The 20,141-nt window shown below is 38.6% G+C and overlaps 1 long non-coding RNA gene across 1 annotated transcript; it reads right to left on the reverse strand.

Annotated features, from left to right (window-relative positions):
* Nucleotides 1-11,240: 11,240 nt before the first annotated feature.
* On the reverse strand, nucleotides 11,241-13,265 carry LOC134791104 (uncharacterized). The gene is made up of 3 exons (XR_010144257.1): nucleotides 12,809-13,265; nucleotides 11,868-12,054; nucleotides 11,241-11,389 (listed from the first exon to the last, which is right to left on the reverse strand). It is a non-coding gene; the product is annotated as an uncharacterized LOC134791104 (long non-coding RNA).
* Nucleotides 13,266-20,141: the final 6,876 nt, after the last annotated feature.

Here is a 20,141-nt window from a genome sequence, read left to right on the forward strand (position 1 = left end):
AAAAGTGAATTTTCTAACAGTTAAAACTGACATGTCGACATTAAGTATAATATTATATGGCAAAGAAACGGCCAGTGCGGGTTGGAACCTCTGTGGTTCCTACAATACTCCCCCCCTAGACCGTGGCTACAGTCGATAATATTCTTGCAGGTGAGCAGGAAATCGAACATGCCGTCCACTCCGTGTCCTTTGCGCTAGGTCCTGGTCTGATGACGTTTGATCATCTGCACCATGATTTGAATCAGAGCTATCTGAAGCTGTTTCGTCGCCTGTACGCGCAGGTGATGAGAAAGGTGCGCAATCATCTCTAGCTAAATACGCTGGTTTCAATCGGTCGATTGTAACCTTAATTGTTTTTCCGTTAACTTCAATATCGAAGGTTTTAACTCCGTGGCGCAATACCTTGAACGGTCCTTGGTATGGTGCTTCCAGAGATCGTCGTTCCGGACCTTGACGCAGAAATACATATGCAGAATCCTTCAAGTCTTTCGGAATGTAAAAGGGACGGTTGGAGCTCGTGTGCCATGATGTTGGCTGCGGAGAAAGTTGGCTCATGTGCTTTCGAAGGTGACTGGCAAAATCGGAGATGTCTACTACTGGCTCTGGAGAAGATGAAGAGAAGAACTGACCTGGTAATGTAAGTGGTTCGCCATATAGCAGTTCAGCAGGAGAGCTACTTAGATCTTCTTTCCATGCGCTTCTAATGCCCAGTAGCACTAAGGGAAGCGCTTCTGTCCACTGAGTTGTAGCGTGACACATAATGGCGGCCTTAAGTTGTCTATGGAGCCTTTCCACGAGACCGTTAGCAGCCGGATGGTAAGCTGTGGTAGTTAAATGGGTCGAACCCATGAGTGCTGAGATTTTTTTGAACAGTTGTGACTCAAATTGACGTCCGCGGTCTGTAGTTATTCGTTCTGGACAGCCGAATCGTGCAATCCAGCCTCCAACGAAGGCCGCGGCGCAGGTGTCTGCTGTGATGTCTTGTAATGGGTAAGCTTCAGGCCAACGAGTGAAGCGGTCAACAATTGTTAGACAATACCTGAAACCTGATGACAGTGGTAAAGGGCCCACTATGTCGATATGTACGTGGCGAAAGCGTGCTGACGGAAGGCTAAATTCTGCCAAGGGTGCATTAGTGTGTCTTGTGACCTTGCTACGCTGACATTGTTGGCATTCTTTTGCCCACTGCATACAATCTTTTTTAATGCCAGGCCACACAAACCTTTGGGTCAGTAAGCGACTAGTTGCCTTTGCTCCAGGATGGCTAAGGTTATGAAGTGAATCGAAGATTTGTCGGCGGAATGCTAATGTAACAAATGGTCTTGGTTTCGATGTAGAAACATCACAGTAAATTTGTGCACCTGAGACTGGGGCTGTAATCTTTTGTAGCTGGAGTGAAGATCCACCTTGTAGAAGCTCCGACAGTTCAGTGTCGCTTGTCTGGGCTTCCGCGAGGGCTTGATAATCTAAGAATTTTGTAACCTCCTCGATTCTCGAGAGAGCGTCAGCCACTATGTTATCCTTCCCAGACACAAATCGGATATCTGTCGAAAATTGGGATATAAAATCGAAATACCTGAATTGTCTCGGTGAGCACTTATCGCGGTTTGTCATGAAGGCAAACGTTAGTGGTTTGTGATCAGTTAGGATTGTGAATGAGCGAGCTTCTACCATATATCGGAAATACTTGATGGCTTCATATATCGCGAGTAACTCTCGATCGTATGGGCTATATTTTTGTTGAGCCGAATTTAGCTTCTTGGAGAAGAAAGCCAACGGTTCCCAGGATCCGTTTTTGCGTTGTTGAAGTACAGCTCCAATGGCGACATCTGATGCATCCGTTTGTAAAGCCAGTTCTGCGTCAGAGTCTGGGTGGGCCAATAAAGTAGCCTTTGACAGATGTGACTTACTCAGTTGGAATGTCTCACGCAGTGCTGGGGTCCAAACAATAGGTGTTGATGCTTTCGGATCTCCAGCGAGCAAGGCAGTAAGTGGTGCCAATATTTTAGCTGCTCCTGGAACAAACCGCCTATAGAAATTAAGCATACCCAAATACCTTCGTAATTCCTTAACGGTTTGCGGCGCTGGGAAGTCGTTAATAGCTTGCACCTTCGACTCCAATGGACTTATGCCCTGTGCTGAGACGCGATATCCTAGAAAGGTTACTTCAGATTGACCAAAGACACACTTCGAAGTGTTGATCAAAACACCGTAGTCTTGAAGTCGTCTGAAGAGCTGACTCAGATGTTCTTTGTGCTCGATTTCTGAGGATGAGGAGATCAAAATGTCGTCTAGGTAACCGTAGGCAAAGTCGAATCCGCGAAGGAGTTCATCCATGAACCTTTGGAATGTTTGGGCTGCGTTACGTAATCCAAAAGTCATAAAGGGAAATTCGAACATTCCGAAAGGTGTCGTTATCGATGTTTTGGGAATATCCGGTCCATATACGCGTATTTGATTGTAGGCCTTGATTAGGTCTATGGTGGAAAATATGTTTTTGCCTGCTAGCATATAAGCGAAATCTTGTATGTGACGAACAGGGTACTGGTCGGGTATAGTTCGAGCATTAAGCGCCCTATAGTCTCCACAAGGTCTCCACCCATTGTTTTTCTTGCGCACCAGGTGTAAAGGTGACGACCATGGACTCTCTGATCTGCGAGCTGTGCCGTTCTGCAGCATGTCATCGAATTCTTTTTTAGCAATCTTTAAGCGCTCAGGATCCAGACGTCGAGGGCGGCTGGAGACCGGGGGTCCAGGTGTTGTCCTTATATGATGCACTGTATCGTGCTTAGGGGCACCTAGTTTACCGGCGGGGCGAGTGATATCCGGGAAGTCACGTAGAAGTAGCGTATACGTGGAGTCGTTAGTCAAGGTCGTGCGAATCGACGATATAGTTTCAGCCGCGCTGACTTGCTGTGCGTCAGTAAAGAGAGAAGTAGTTTTGTCAATAAGCTTTTGATTGCGGCAGTCGACGAGCAAATTGTAAAAGATCAAAAAATCAACGCCAATAATAGGCTTCGAGGCATCGGCTACTGTAAATCGCCATTCAAAAATTCATCGCAGGCATTGATATAGAATAAGAACTGGATACCCAATCAGCCGCAAAAAATGGCCCCGCAAAAGTAACGTTAAAACAGATCACGCGTTACTTTTTCGTTTAGTCTTGTATAGACCGCTCAAATGTGAAGTTGTCAACAATGTCGTAAAATGGTCGTCAAAATATGCAAAAATAACAATGATAAAATAAGGAAAAAGCTTGGAATGTATTTCTTTCGGTTAGTTCTTTGGATAGCATTACATAATTTATGTAATCTGGTGGTAATTTCATGGTTTTGTATAAATTATTTTGTTAGTACCAAAGAAGGGATGTGAAGGAACAAAAATCTAATGAGTCGATGTGAGGTCAATACTTTTTTTTATTTTTATATGGAATTCGTAAGATATAATATTATGTTTAAATTCAAGATTTCCAAGAAAACCTATGCGACGTGCTGAGTGTACTGCTATTATAGCAAGAGATAGGGGTGATGCAGTTTTAAACAAGGCAAAACGGCACTTGTGTGTTCGGCGCATTTCCCTGTTTCCGACATATACACGACCAATAAGGGCTTACATCGACTAACTGTAAATGTTAAACCTGTCTGAACACAGTGACAACCACAGGAATTTCTTGATAAAGACCATAACCAATCAGTACCAGTAGCGACCTGAATATCCCCGTGCACTATATTTAGGGTTGCCAGATCGAAAGGCGCTATTATCGGGAAAAAATATAAAATTTTCGGGATTTTGGGACTTAAGTCGGGAAAAAATAAACATTCAAATTAAAGTAATTGTATTAAAAACGACGATATTTTACATTATTGGCACTACGTCAGCTGCTCTGCCCATAGACGTTTTTATATAAAAATAGAAAAAATTCTTTGGGATCTTGAACAAACAAAAAAAAATCGCGGCGGCGAGCTGCTCAACGCGGGTCGCTCGCTCGCTCGACGACAGTTCGGAACTTGAAAGTATTGTTTTATAACGTGAAGCTGTTTTTCGGGACAATTTTCACTTTGTCGGGAATCGGGAACACATGCTAAAAATAGGGAGAATCCCGCCAAATCCCGACCATCTGGCAACCCTAACTATATTGCAAAGAACGAAAGTGCGAAGATTATGTAGATCTAAAATACACAGTTATTTAATAAGTTGAATTTATTTCAAGGAAAATAGTATTTAAAGACGTACCTATATATACTTACTTATTAAAAATAAATTTGTTTTATGTAACTTAAACGGGTTGTTACCATGAATTAATTTTATTTGAACTCCCGATCAAATTAAATTGATTCATTTATTACTTTGGTTTTTCTGTACAGTAATACCTATTAAAATGTACCAAAGTGACTCCATTCGTTCATTATTCTCATTTGACGTTGTTTGACGTAAATACAAAGGTGAAGTTACGTTTAGTGCCATCGGACTTAAAGTTTTAACAGTGTTGGTACTAATGTTTACAAATTTGACACTTAATGCTTACGACAGTAAGTTCTTTTCCGTACAAAACATTTATCTTGACTCATAATTTACGTAAGCGTTTTTATCATCAATGCAAATTTGCCGCTACTGTCATTCTGACCCACATTTTGTTGACGTTTTTGTTCCGCTCTGTGTGTCTATTTCTAATATTAAGTCAGTGGTCGCAGGCCGAAATCGAGGTGTAAAGTAATATAACCATACGTTGCGATTACTGTACTGTTGGCGGCGTATAATTCATAATCAGTCTTCTTTCGACGTTCGTTGACAAGTAAACGCGGAAATACGCACAGGTCTGAACCCGTGTCGATTAGATATTGGGTCTTTGTTGCACGATCTGTCATGAATAGACGGCCTGACGAAATGGGGCAGACGTTTTCGGCCACTATTGCCTGCCCCGGATGTTTCCCGACTTGAATGTACATGGCTCCACGCAGTTTGTTGCCTTAGAACCAAAATGATAGTGGTACCAGCAAACAGTGAATCCTTCAGGAACGTCACGGCGAGTATATGCAGAGCGTTGGCGAGATTTCGATCGAGACGCGTTTCGGTTCTGAGATTGGTAGAGGCGAGTCTGTTGTCTACCTCGGCGTTGCGTATTGTCCTCGCTGAGTAAAGCTTCCACTTGCTGTGCTAGCTGGTCAACGCGTCGACCTAATTCTGATACGGCACCCGTCGGTTCCGCTGATGTGCTGGCTACGTGCCTCGAACTTGGTGCCAGTTCTTGGATTCGGTCGGCTAACTCTGCTATATCATCGAGTGGAAGTCTTGGTTGCGACGCCACAATAGTTTGTACATTATTGGGTAAACGGCCAGACCAAACTTGACGTAAGAAGTCATCAGGAACTGATGGTCCAGCTAAACTTCGTAAATGCCTCAGGAATTGTGTGGGCTTGCGATCGCTGAGTTCTTCATGTAGCATCAGTTGTCTAATTTTTTGCTCCTGAGAGACTGACAATCGTCTAATTAATTCAGTCTTCAGTTTATCATACTTATTTGATTCGGGTGGCGATAAGATTATATCCTTAACTTCAATCGCAAACTGGGGGTTGAGATTTCCAATTACATGATAGAATTTAGTTGTATCGCTGGTGATTCCGGATATAGTAAACTGACTTTCGAGTTGTGCGAACCATACCGCCGGCTCTTCGGGCCAAAACGGAGGAACACGTATGCCGACTCGGAAAATGCCGGTCGTTGGAAATGCACTGGTTGATGGTGGATTCTCTGCTAGCACTGCCGGAGGTACCGTCTCATCACTATTGTTGTCGTTATCGTTCGACATCGTTCTTGTGTTTTTAGTCGGGGTCACCAATGTGGGTTCACAATCAAACCACTGTGTATGGTTCATAAACTGTATTTAAATTAATATCTTTACAACTTCTGAGATATAACTAATAAGATAAACGTAAATAATTTGCATTGAACAAAAGTGAATTTTCTAACAGTTAAAAACTGACATGTCGACATTAAGTATAATATTCTATGGCAAAGAAACGGCCAGTGCGGGTTGGAACCTCTGTGGTTCCTACAGTAGAAAAGGTTTTTATGGAAAAAAGATTGAAAATTCCCAAAAAAACTAGTCAATACGGGAAAAGAAGTTTGGTAGAGAACTGTATTAGCATTCTGCAAAACTAATTTGATAATTTCAGTTCTGGTTGGGGCGCCTCGCAAATATTATAACTGTACATCGACCGACATCACAAATCCAAGTAGCCTGCTATTATACCAAAGTTACTCTCGTCAAGTCTTTCTTAACTAGAATAATCTTCATTTGGTTTGGTCGCATGCAGTAAATCAGCCATTGGTTTGCTGAAAAATGCCAATACCCGACGCATTACCTTATGGAATATCTGAGGTCATTGAACCTCAATGCCGCTTATCTTCAATAGCAACCGAAATATATTATTGATAAGAAATAGACGATTTATACCATCTTAACCCCAAAATATTATTAGTTTATCCTAACTGTTCCATCATCATCATGCCTCATCATGTAACTTAATCACAAGGTACCTTTTCATTACATACAAATTATTGGTCTTTTTTAAGATTATTATGACGAAGAACTAATTAAATTTGGGGCAGTTTAATGTAAATTAATATTTTCTATTCATAAAAGTTAAACTGTAATATGATTGATATTTTGTAGTGATGTATTATTAGATTTATTTCCATAAGGTACCTTTTCGTAAATGTATGGAGCAAATACTGTTATTGTTATGTAAGTTTAAAGTGGCATAAGGGGTTAAATATAGTATTTAGTTGGGGTTTTAGGATTTATTTCATTTGAATGACAGAATTTCTTTCATATGTGCTCAGAAAAGTTGATTGTGTGTCACATTAAAAGTAAAAATATTCAATTTTGTGATTTTATATGAAAAAGTCAGAAAATACATTTTCACCTCTAAATCGGTATTGTTTTTTGCTTAAACTGTCTGTCAGTGTCGTTTTCTAATAGATAAAATTTAAATCTTGAGAGCTCATTGCAATCAATCGTGAAAATGAAATAAAACTTTATTTTCAAGAGATTGGTTAGTATACACATAGATCAGTCGATATCAAAAGTTTCTATTTTCATTACAGAACAAGTCGCAATATTTTTTTAATCTCAGATATATAAGGTATTATTATTTGTAGTCAACTATGTAACTTACTTCAGGAACATAGTTTTTTAGGCGGCTAAACTTAAAACTTCTCTATCGTAAAGTTGCTCATTTCACAACATTATTTTCAAAAAATCATATCTCTGTAACTACGCAACCTAGAAGGTTGATCTTTTGTGTTATCGATAGCTTATTTATTGTAGATTACTGGGGTATGCATAACTCCATACCCGCCATAAGGTACCTTTGACCGTGGGACGTCACAGATGTCAATTTGATGTGACGTACAAGTGACGTAATTATTATAATTTTGTTTTATGACATGAGACATCGTTGTATCATGGAGTATCTATGCATGTAATCTATCTATCTATTTATTATTATTATTGGGAGCCTATAATGCAAAGAGTAGTATAATATATATATCTATAATGTCCCACTGCTGGGCAAAGGCCACCCCCCACTTTTTCCAGTCTTCCCGATCCTGTGCAGTCTCTGGCCATATCTATCTATAATACCTTTAAACGAGCAATTCTTGTATAATTATTTATATATATGTTGCAGTCAAAAGTGTGAACTGGTCAAAAGAACTTTTAACCGACAAAAACAGGCAATACTGCTTTTGACTGAGCATGTTGGTCAAAAGTAGTTTTACCTGAAAATCATATCTATTTTTGGCAGCAGTTTCGTTTTTAGGGCGTAGCAAAAAAAAATAACCCTAACCTACCTATCTCTGGGAACAGTTTCGTTTTTTGGGCGTAGCAAAAGAAAATAACCCTAACCTACCTATCTCTGCGAGTACTTTTGACTGATAGTAACAGTCACAATTACTATTAACCAATGATTTTCAGGTAAAACTACTTTTGACCAACATGCTCAGTCAAAAGCAGTTTTGCCTGTTTTTGTCGGTTAAAAGTTCTTTTGACCAGTTCACACTTTTGACTGCGACATATATACATATTTCGGGGATTAACGGGGGCTCTAACGATTTCGATGAAATTTGCTATAGGTACCTATGGGGGTTTTCAGGGGCGAAAAATGTTTGGTTATATTAAAAAGGTACCATATAACTATGAGTGACTAAGGTGACCGTAAATATGGCAACGAGTTTAACGATTTATCCACATATAAAAGTCAAAAAGAACTGTGGCCTATTTTATAAAGCTACAAGTTATAATTTACAAGCGGAAGTCTCGTTCTAACACATAGGGTTAGAAATTTAAGAGACTTCCACTTGTAAATTGTAACTTGTAGCGTTATAAAATAGGCCACTGGACTAATAATTCCAGCCTTTTTCCGAACAGACTCTATTACTTACCTATTTCCTTTACCCTTCTTTGCAGAAAGTATCCAGCGAAAATGTAGATGTAGAGACAATAATCGCTTTACTTGTAAGCGTGTCTGTATTTTATTACTAAAACTAGTAGTTCGCCCCGAACTGAGAACTCGCGGTTTGTCAAAAATTATATAGAGCGATTGACTTTGTTGCACCTACTTACTCTTATAGTTCGACATAAAATAGTAGAAAATAATTTTCAAGAAAAAAAAACCGACTTCTATGGGGGTCGGTGAAAGATTATTGTACATAGATGGTGCATTATGTAGAAAAGGAGGTAAAACCACGCACTTTTCTAGTAGGTAGCATTTCGTTTCTGTAAGGGTCGCAGTTTTAGCCTCACGACCCCACTTCTCTGATAGCAGTTCGGTTCTGTGAGGATTGCAGTTCGAACCTAACCAAAACCACTTTTCTAGTAGTAGCATTTCGTTTCTGTAAGGCTCGCAGTTCTAACATAACCTAACCCACTTTTTTTCGGTTCTGTGAGGATCGCAGTTCAAACCTAAACTAACCCACTTAACGGCGCGTGCGGTGCGGTGTACGGGGGTTTGAGCGGGAGGGGCTAGTAAGTTTGGCATCATTATACTTTATACCTACATTTTATGGTAGGTAATCAATGTAATCATAGTGGTTTATTTAGCTTAGGTATCAGTGGTTTTCCGGATCAAGGTCCGAGTCCCGGTCCGAGTCCGGGTCCGGGTCTAGTTCCGGGTCCAGGACCAGGTCCAGGTCGAGGTCCAGGTCTAGGTCTTGGTCCAGGTCCAAGTCCGGGTCCAGGTCCATGTTCAGGTCCAGATAAGAGCCCGGATCCGGGTCAGGTCTGGCTCCAGGGCCAGCTCCGTCAAAATCAAAATTCGAAATCGCCAAACGTGTAGTCATTGAAGAGTTCTGTTCTGATCATCATCAGCAGTTCCACTTCATCAAATGCGACAGTTTTTATTGTAAATTCTTGATTTCCTGATGAAAATACACAAATTTCTATACGCATATTAAGATTTGAGGAGTTCCCTCGATTCCTCATGGATGCCATCATCAGACCTCGAGCTTGACAAAAATGTGGCTTAAAAACTTAACTTGCTTAGCAAACATAACGAAGAGGACAAATCGCCAAACGTGAACTATGCGTTGTTGAAGAGTTCCGTTCTGATCATCATCAGCAGTTCCACTTCATCAAATGCGACAGTTTTTAATGAAAATGCTTGATTTTCTGATGAAAATACAAAAATCTCTAAACGCATGACTTTAAGATTTGAGGAGTTCCCTCGATTCCTCGTGGATCCAATCATCAGAACTCGAGCTTGACAAAAATGTGGCTTAAAAACTTAACTTGCCTAACAAACATAACGAAGAGGACAAATCGCCAAACGTGAACTATGCTTCGTTGAAGAGTTCCATTCTGATCATCATCAGCAGTTCCACTTCATCGAATGCGACAGTTTTTAATGTAAATTCTTGATTTTCTGATGAAAATACACAAATCTCTATACGCATGCTTTTAAGATTTGAGGAGTTCCATCGATTCCTCATGGATACCATCATCAGACCTCGAGCTTGACAAAAATGTGGCTTAAAAACTTAACTTGCTTAGCAAACATAACGAAGAGGACAAATCGCCAAACGTGAACTATGCGTCGTTGTAGAGTTCCGTTCTGATCATCATCAGCAGTTCCACGTCATCAAATATGACAGTTTTTAATGAAAATGCTTGATTTTCTGATGAAAATACAAAAATCTCTATACGCATGCCTTTAAGATTTGAGGAGTTCCCTCGATTCCTCGTGGATACCATCATCAGAACTCGAGCTTGCATATACATACAATAAAAAAAAATTAAAAATAGGTCCAGTAATGACGGAGATATGGAGTAACAAACATAAAAAAAAAATCACAATCGAATCTCCTCCTTTTGAGATTTGGAAGTCGGTTAATAAATGAGGGCGCCACTTTCTACGTAGCTGTCACATTTTTGACGTAAAATGCTTACACATGGCAACAATTTATAGTCTGTCAAGCCATTTCCGTCAGTAGAAAAAACCGGCTAAAAAATGTAGGCGCGAAGGGTTATCGTCCCATAGAAAATTTGAATATTTACTTTTTCTACTGACAAACTTGTTTGACCGACTATAGTATGGAAATTTTAAAGTTCCATTTTATTTAATTTCTACTATTTTATGTCCCACTATAGGCGGCAATGGATCAAAAATCGCGTTGATATATTACAAGGTCTGTGGAGCCCTTAACTGATGTCAAATACCTATATTATGTTTATTTTTATCTTGCTAATTATTTCAAAATGGTAAATTTAAAAACGATATTATAAAAGTGCAAGCCGAGCACTTTCATTTGATACCAAACTCGACCATACTTTCTTGCAAAAAGATGTCCAGAATAGCAAGACCCCTCACAAATAGCTTTTTAGCCTTCTAAGCTCTTCTAGCTCAATAACCCCTTGATCGAGCCTGCTCATAATTTAATGACTAAAATATAATGCCCTCAACTACACGTTTACCCAATTTCATTTAAATTAGAACAAATTTACTTAAGTTCTTGAGTATCAAACTATCCTCTGATAGTTCAACTTAAAAACATCGAAATGCCGGGATGTGCCCCTAGCCAGCCGCGTGTCCCAAGTCGAATGTAAGAACTTCGTTCGCTTCGCTCGCTCGTTCGATAATAAATATTATAATCAACCAAATTTTGTACAGGAAAAGTAGGCATAACAACAATCTGGAAATTAATCTAGATAGTCATCAGTCCAATGACAAGAGATAATGTCGTTATGTTTGAAATTGGTGTATTTTAATAAGGAATTTTATTTTGTTTTTAATCTTAGATCTTTTTTGGTCTCGATGGAAAATCCCGTGTCTTCCGTATCCATAACTGCTCTTCTCATTTTCATGATATTCTTCGTTCATCAAATTGCGACCTATAGTAGAACAAAATAGGTTATTAGTAATAGTAATCAAATACGTAGTATGTAAATAAGTAGGTACTAGTGAATGTGAAAGAAACATAGCGCAATCACTAATAAATGCGGGTATTTTTTTCCAGATGTTTTTGATTGTTTGGGCAGTACCTACTCCTACACGGCAGCAGAGTCACTGCCGCATCAATGACGGATTGAATAAAAAATGTAGAAAAAATAGTTTTCACTCATCATTTGTTAAACAATGGCATTGTTTTTTACGCATAATGTACGGAGTCGTACAGCGCCATCTCGTTTAGCTGTCTAACTTGAAGCATCAATATTGTCTCGGACTTTAGACGTCTTACGCAATCAGTCAATGATATTTTTACTTTTTCGAGAAAACACTTTCTGTAGACAGAAAAAAAGAACCTACTTAAATAAGATAGGTACTTACAAAATAACAAGTGACATACAGTTTACATATCATTATCATTACCCCAATTCCATAATTTCCAAGGCCGCCAGAACTGCCAGATCGAGGAGTCTTCGTTCAAGTCTACTTCGGAGTAATTATCGGACGGCGCAATAACTGCTTCGAGATGTGTTCCCTTTTTTGGCGTAGATTCTTCATCTCCCCAAGAATAATTTAATATTAGGCCGAGTGAGCAATATAACACCAGTATCTAATCAGTAAAAATATATTCCATTAGATAGGTATGGTAGATACCTACGGGTTTCGCAAAGCAAGTTCTCTCGTATTTTTTTATAAATAGCCTATTGTATTACGACTATTGTATTATAGGTACGACTTTTAACAAAATAGTATTCCCTGTAAGGTGCAGGAGGGCAATTTCGACTGCGGGGGAACACATATTTTTCGCTATCTGGACATATACGGAACTCTAATATGTAGTTAATAATGTAAAACATGGAAGATATTTCGATTAGTTGAAATGTTCCCGCAGTCGCAATTGCCCCCCTGCACCTTATTCCGAACTTCCTTCGAGGAAATGAAAATGTGTACTTAATAGCAGATTGTTAAACAAGGGTTGAAAGTGACCTGTAACGATCACGGAGTAATGCCACGGAGTAATGTTCTTAACTACTTAGTACAGTTAGCATCCAATGTAGTAACGGCCAAAGTGCACAGTGCAGAGGCACGTTTGTTATAATAGAAATAAACATCTTTATTTGGTGGCCCGGGATATTTGGCCGCTTTAGCTATCACTATCTGTACAAATATATATAATATATTGCTGCATTAAAAAAACATTTCATCATACATAAAGAAATGCAATCTGTGAAAATAGACCAAATTTGTACTAAATTATCAATAAAAGTATAAATAATATAGCCTACCTATCTATATGGATGTAGAAAAATTTCAACTTGTTCCATTTTCACAGTGCAGTTTTGCGTTCGCTTTGCTCATTATACCTTTAAACACATCCTATATCGATCAATTATATACAAAGACAACTTAACTCGTCTATTATAACGCGTGAATGAGCTGAAAATTGAATTTTCTTCACTTTTATTACCTTGCATAATCTGGAACGGATGTTTCAATACCTAACATGCATTGGTATAATTATATACGATAAGTGCAACTAGTGAATTTGTCAGTGAAGCAACGCGACAGACATGATTACAGCGACCTATATATACCTATGTAAATCGCTATTTATTATTTTGTTTACCGTTTTAACGAGGTGGATTAAAGCTTACGTTATACATTTGATTGATAGCTTGTTTAATTTTCTTTCGAAATTAATGCATCGATTTCATGATGATTTCACGCACGAATTAGTAAGTAAGCACCTAATAGCGTTCACCATAAATCAGGTTCATACATATATACATCTACCAATTTTCACTTATTATCGCGTTTATTTATTACACTTCCATTCTGGTTTAATGTAAAACGTGTAGAAAGGTAACGCAGTCAAACTAAGTTCTAAAACTTTACTTTTCTAAACTCAAAGCAAATATTAGTAAGCCCCCTCCGAAACGAATTACAATGACAACTTACACACATACAAAAAAATACACGGCGACGGTCACCATCTTGCAAAATACACGGCGACGGTCACCATCTTGCAAAATACACGGCGACGGTCACCATCTTGCAAAATACACGGCGACGGTCACCATCTTGCAAAATACACGGCGACGGTCACCATCTTGCAAAATACACAGCGACGGTCACCATCTTGCAAAATACACGGCGACGGTCACCATCTTGCAAAATACACGGCGACGGTCACCATCTTGCAAAATAGAATAGACATCATTTTGAAAATGGTCTTGGTCTTTACATTAAAATCGGAAACAATTTAAACGCAACGAACTACTTACTGGGTATTAATTAACACATTCACTGCCAGACAAATAATTAAACAGTACTCCAAAAACAATGCAATATTTCATAGTTTTTGTTGGGTGGGTTGGCGAGGCCAGATAGATAATGAATATAATGATCAATACAGTAGTGTAGCTGTAGTACTAGGTTGGCGCTAGGGCTATGCCAAGTTTCATAATCAATCATCCTGTTACTATTACTTTGTTAGTTCTTAGTCTCGCCACTAGTGTCGCATTTACAAATCAATTGTTATCTAGTAAAGCATTAAATAACGTAATAATTAGAAAATTTTTGAAGACTTCTCAGATTAGGTAGTATATACGATTCTCAGTCATCCATGGTCGTGGAAAATGTGACATGATTTCTGAAATCAAATGCAAGTTACCATTTTAAAAAGTTTTTGGCAAAAAATTCTTTTTTGGTACAAGCTTTTATCGCTGCCTGTACTTTTCTTACGACAGACAACTAATACTCATTGAGACAATTCTAAAAACCCATAAAACAATTAGGTTGCGTTGTTTCATCACAGAGTTCCTATGGCCACCTCCGGTCTCCATCATCAGATCAGCTCGATGGTACCATAATATTGCATTGTCATCCGATTTATACATGCATGCAAAATTTCAGCTCAATCGGAAACCGGGAAGTGGATCAAATTTAACTTGCAAGATTTGATTACAGACCGACAGACAGACAGACAACGGACAGGTGAAACTAAATAAAAGCTTGTAAAAAAAAAAAAACAACTTAATATCTAAGCAAGGCCTGTCTATATATCCAACATACCTATTGATACATGTCTAAGTAGGTATAATAATTAAAACTACTTTCAAACCCTGCTAGCCGTGGCGATCGATGTGCGCCCGCTATAGTTCGTTTTTTCAGCTTTAGAAATAAGGTAAACAATCTTGATGTGTCTTTTAATTGAAAAACACATTTTAAAAATAAGTTACGGCAAATATGTAACAATTATGAATCTAATACGATCTTTTATATTCTTCTGCTTTCATAAGTAATATTTATTGATTTTTATAAAGCGTTTTTCAATTAAAAGACATGTCAAGATCACTTACATTCTTACAAGTTCTTTCTAATGCTAAAAAGAACGAACTATAGGTTGGCTCTTTAGGGTAGCCCGTTGTTATCTGTGGCTACCTATAGCAACAACCCGTCTAACGGGTTGTCTGGCATCTGAGCAAAAGTTACGAGCGCCCACTAGACGGGTTCCTGGCAGTGAATGTGTTAACACACTCAGTGCCAGCGCCAGCGCGTGCTACGCGCTACGAGCGTAGCCGATAACATGGGAAAATGTGTATGTAGCGAAAAGCGACTACGGCCTGAGCACCCGCCCGGCGGGTTGCCGCAGTGAATGCGTTAATTAAACTCATTGAATGCCGGTCACCCGCTTGGCGGGTTCTCTGTTCGCAGTCGCTTTCCTCTACGAAGCGAGAAACGCTGCGATCGGCTACGAGTGTAGCGCTACGAAAACGTTGAGCGTATTTGATGCGCTGTGCCTTTAGTTCCTGCGTTCGTAAGTAATTATAGGTTTAATACTACACACCGTCGTATCACATTAATGTTGCGGCAATGAGCCAAGACCTTCACGTTTCATTGACTGCTTGTTAAGAATCTGGTAATATAGAAGCGTGAGGCAATTGATATGAGCGACCCGCGCAATAATCGTGTGCTATTTACCTATATACAGTTGTTTGTTCATTAAGCGACTTAAAGCCACTGTATAAATGCATTAGAGCTGCACATGGTGAATAAAACACAAAACGACTAATTACGATTAATTATTAATTACATTTAACCAATTGTTATTTTCTTTTGTATCTTTCTACTGAGGTGTGCCAATAAAGAGTATTCTATCTATCTACGAGTCCTTCAGATAGTTTTATACAATATAATTTACTACGTGGTACGGTAAATATGATTAAATAAAACTTACAGGTCACAGAATAAAAAAGGTGTATGAGCAGAATTAAAATTATATTTTAATACATATTTTAAAAATCCTTTTTTTCGTGGCTTAATTCAATTTTGCACCAACTTAATTATTAACAGAAACACAAATGCATATTTACCTATCGTTAACCAATTTACAAATATTTAACACATCTTCAATAAATTATAGATTTTTTTCCAGTGTATTTCTAATAATTTCACTTTTTATCACAGTTCCATAAACATTAGACATTACATATCTACTATTAAAATTGTAAGCTAGTTCAATATATAGTATGTAGTACTAAAATACCAATTTCAAGCTACTTGACTAACTTGACTAGTTCTAGCCTTGGCACGGCGACAATAGCTATACATGAACCTAATACTATAAATTTTGAGCTTATTTTAGGCCTTGTTCTTCCAAAACAAAAAACATAAAATTTTTTTTTCAGTAGATATGGTATCTTTTAAGGAGCCCACAGATTACCAGTTCACCGGACGATATCAGCCTGTGAGTTGTTCGTAACTGTCACCTTTTGTCACCTATTAACTGACAGGCTGATATCGTCCGGCGAACTGGTAATCTGTGGGCCTCTTAAGTATAAAGGTAGTAAAGCATAAAGTGACATAATCAAATAAATAATATAAAGCAAAAAAGACTACAAAAAAGAGAGATAGCGATATTTGCAAGAGCGATAGAGGCAGATATTTCGATTTACGATGTTCGCGGTAGGTCCACTTTATAATTTACTACTTGGCAAAGATTGATACATTAGTCATTACTTTAAAGGCTCCGTCACACAGGCGCGTTTTGCGGGCAGCGCGTAAGCGGGGCGCGCCGCTTTTACATATAAAACGCTCACGCCCCGCCCGGAAAACGCGCCTATGTGACGGAACCTTAATACTAGTGATCCAAAGGACTCGAGCCTTTTAGCTCTTTTTTTAGGGCTCGCCTCATTTCTTGACGCCTAAAAGGCTAAAAGCCTATTTAGCTCTTTAGCCCTCGAGCCTAGTTCTATTTAAGATCCTAGACTCTTGGGGCTAATAACCTTATTAAGGCTTGGGGCTAAAGAGCTAAATAGGCTTTTTTTTAGGGGCTTAATAAGGTTATTAGCCCCAAGAGTCTAGGCTCTTAAATAGAACTAGGCTCGGGGGCTAAAGAGCTAAATAGGCTTTTAGCCTTTTAGACGTCATGAGATGAGGCGAGCCCTAAAAAATAGAGCTCCAAAGGCTCGAGTCTTTTGGATCACTACTTAATACTGTGGCGTGGCAAGTACCTATATGCTATAAAATTGGTGTATTCAGTAGGACTTATAGTTACAGACGTCATCAAATATATAAGCGTAGTTATTTGTATAACACTGTTCAAAAATATTACAACGTGCACTCTTAATGCCATAACAAATGACACAAATAGGGAGGTACAATAATGATACACCTGATGGCGACTGTACCTATTTCGAAGTTACCGGAAAAGGCCTGATGTGTATTCGGTTCAGAATGTCGGGTAATTCTAAATATCACACATAATGCTATCATTTTTGAGTCCATTTTCGGGATCAGGACAATATGAAGTAGGTACCGTCAAGTGGGGGACAGAAGCAGTGATCGCAATGCATTCACTGGACAGAAGGATAAGTTTTGACTATAAACCAATCTAGTTAGTTGAAAAATTCACCGTAAGACTGGTGAATCCTGATTTAAAGATTGTAAAAAGTACAATATTGTCAGCCAAGTTCGTATAATTGGGGCATATTTGCTTTGTCAAATCTTATCCCTCCTGTCCCCTGTTATCCCACTTGACTGTATTCGGAATTACTCTAATACACCGCCTTACTTATTTAACTAATGCCTTCCTACATTTATAATTATTCTAATTAAGTTTATACCTACATAAAATTTGGTGAGTACTAGGAAAACACTTAAAACTAGCTACTTATAACTAGTTAAACGGCAAGAGCGAGTCGGACTCGCTTTTGTGTGCATCAGCTAACTACTTAAATGTGTCATAGATATTAATAGGTCTCATGCAGGTCTCATGAGAGCTTATATGCTGCCGCTCTCGCCCAGAATTAGATTTGACAGCATTTTACCTAGATGAAAAAGAGACTGTTGGTCTAGGCAGAAATGGTCCATTGAAATCACAGAAAACAAAATACTGTAGAAGAGTAACGTATTTACGTGTGAAGCCAATAAGTTTTGGCGACACCGGCTCTCATTAAAAAATTTGATAAGGGCTTGTGCACAAATCACGCGAGGTTCGATAGGGGGAGGGGGGTTCACGAAAAAATCACGATAGATCACGTTGGGGGTAAGGAAGGTAACCTAAGGTAACCTCACGTGTATTTTTCTACAGTGAACGAAACTAAGAATAAAAAACCTACCACACGAGTAGATACTTTTTCTCGGTTTCGTTAAACATAAACCTTCACTCTGCACTTCAAAATAGCGAATATATTTAGCGAAAATAGAAAAATAAACAAGATTTTCTATATACAGGGTTGGGCAGATTAAGTGTCCTAGTTTTGTACTGCCATTTTACTTAAATATAGCGCAACTTTTTTTAACTATTTTATTTTTTATTAATCGAGAATTTATGCGTCTTTATGATTTCTAGACGTCAGCTTGATATCTATTGTTTTTATATTGTTATCAACATGGACGCGGAACGCCAGCTCGTTGTAAATTTATACAAGCAAAAATTCCGAACGTGCAAGATATTATTTTTTCCGACGAAAAGATGTTTCAATTGCAAGATAGCCACAATCAACAAAATTATCGCGTTTACGGTGCTTCATTAAGGGATATTCCAGTAGACAAATTAGCCGTACAGCGGTTTCAAAGCGTTCGTCGGCTGTCATGGTATGGGGTGTCATATCACCTAGGGGCAAACTACCACTGCTGTTCATTGACCGGGGAGTAAAAATTAACTACGACTATTATATTCAGAACGTGTTGCAGGGTCATATGCTAGAAAATATCCGAAAGTTGTTTGGGGATGACTATTATTGCTTTCAACAAGACAGTGCCCCGTCTCACAAAGCTAAACGTATAGTCAACGGTAAAAATATGGGTGTAGACAACTTACTCAAAAATATGTCCCATAGTTCTTAATTCACTGATATAAGAGTTATGGGACATATTTTTGAAAGGATTTGTACACCCATCTTTTTACCGTTGACTGTACACAAGATTGGTGTCGAACAAATTTGACAGATTTTATACCGTGGCAAGAAAGGCTTGCATCTTCACCAGACTTGAATCCGTTGGACTTTTCTATATGGGGATACATGCTCAGCAGGATTGGCAGCACACAGGGAATGAATTTAAATTCATTCAATCATAGGTTGGTCAAGATATGTGACGATATACCAGATGAGGTAGTGCGTGCCGCGTGCAACTCATTCTATGGTAGAATGCGTAAAGTTATACAGGTTAAAGGAGAGCGATTTGAGCTAATGAATTAATTTTGTAAATATAGAGTATATGCTTAAAATAAAAACAAGTTTAATATTCAGATTTGAAGCTTTGTTTTAATTTTATGGTTATTTAAAACTAGGACACTTAATCTGCCCAACCCTGTACAATACTATTTATCTTAAAATTAGGTCGAATAAAAAAAATACACGTGAGATTGTGTGGGGGGAGGGGGGTAGCTAAAAACCTCACCAAATATCACCAAGGGGGAGGGAGGGTCAAAAAGTAGCCGAAAATACCTCGCGTGATTTGTGCACAACCCCTAAGGTTAAATATTGATAAGTTGACAAAATCACTCGCATTGATCGGTGCGCGCAAAATGCATTTTGATCAAAACGCGTTAATCTTTTATTAACTTGGCTAAGCCCTCCGATATCAATGAGCTAAACATGCGAACCAAACTTCATTCGTGACAATTCACCTATAACTCCATTACCCTTTGGTGCTACATACATATCAATAAACTAATAAGCTGTGAGACGATCTACATGAACACACAGCTGCAAAAGTACATACCCACTATATAAATGTAATGAATTCATTTATAAATATCTAGCGCAAGAAAATATTCGAACATTACTCGCTTTCTCCCCGCCGAGTATATGTATAGACAGCTGCTTACGGCGGTCGGATTGACAACCAAGCGCCGTAGGGCCCGTAGGCAAGCGGGAACACCTCGTACAGCGGCCGTGTACCCCTAACCGCCACGAGACCGCGAACTCGAATTACTACATTTATAAATATCCGTCCGCATATAATTCTAACTTGTGCGTTAAAACAATCACAAAAAACTGATCTATCAGCGACATACAACAAAATTCCGTTTGCTAATTTAAGGCCGAATTACACTAATCTTTTGAAATTTGCTAGTCTTTGTACGGTTATTCATTCAGAGCAATAATAACGGGTCATTTTGTAAGAAGATTACCATTATAGTGACTTTTTCTGTTCTTTCAAAGTGTAGTTCAGATGTATTTACCA

Source organism: Cydia splendana, chromosome 5 (assembly GCF_910591565.1).
Source record: "Cydia splendana chromosome 5, ilCydSple1.2, whole genome shotgun sequence".
NCBI lineage: Eukaryota > Metazoa > Arthropoda > Insecta > Lepidoptera > Tortricidae > Cydia > Cydia splendana.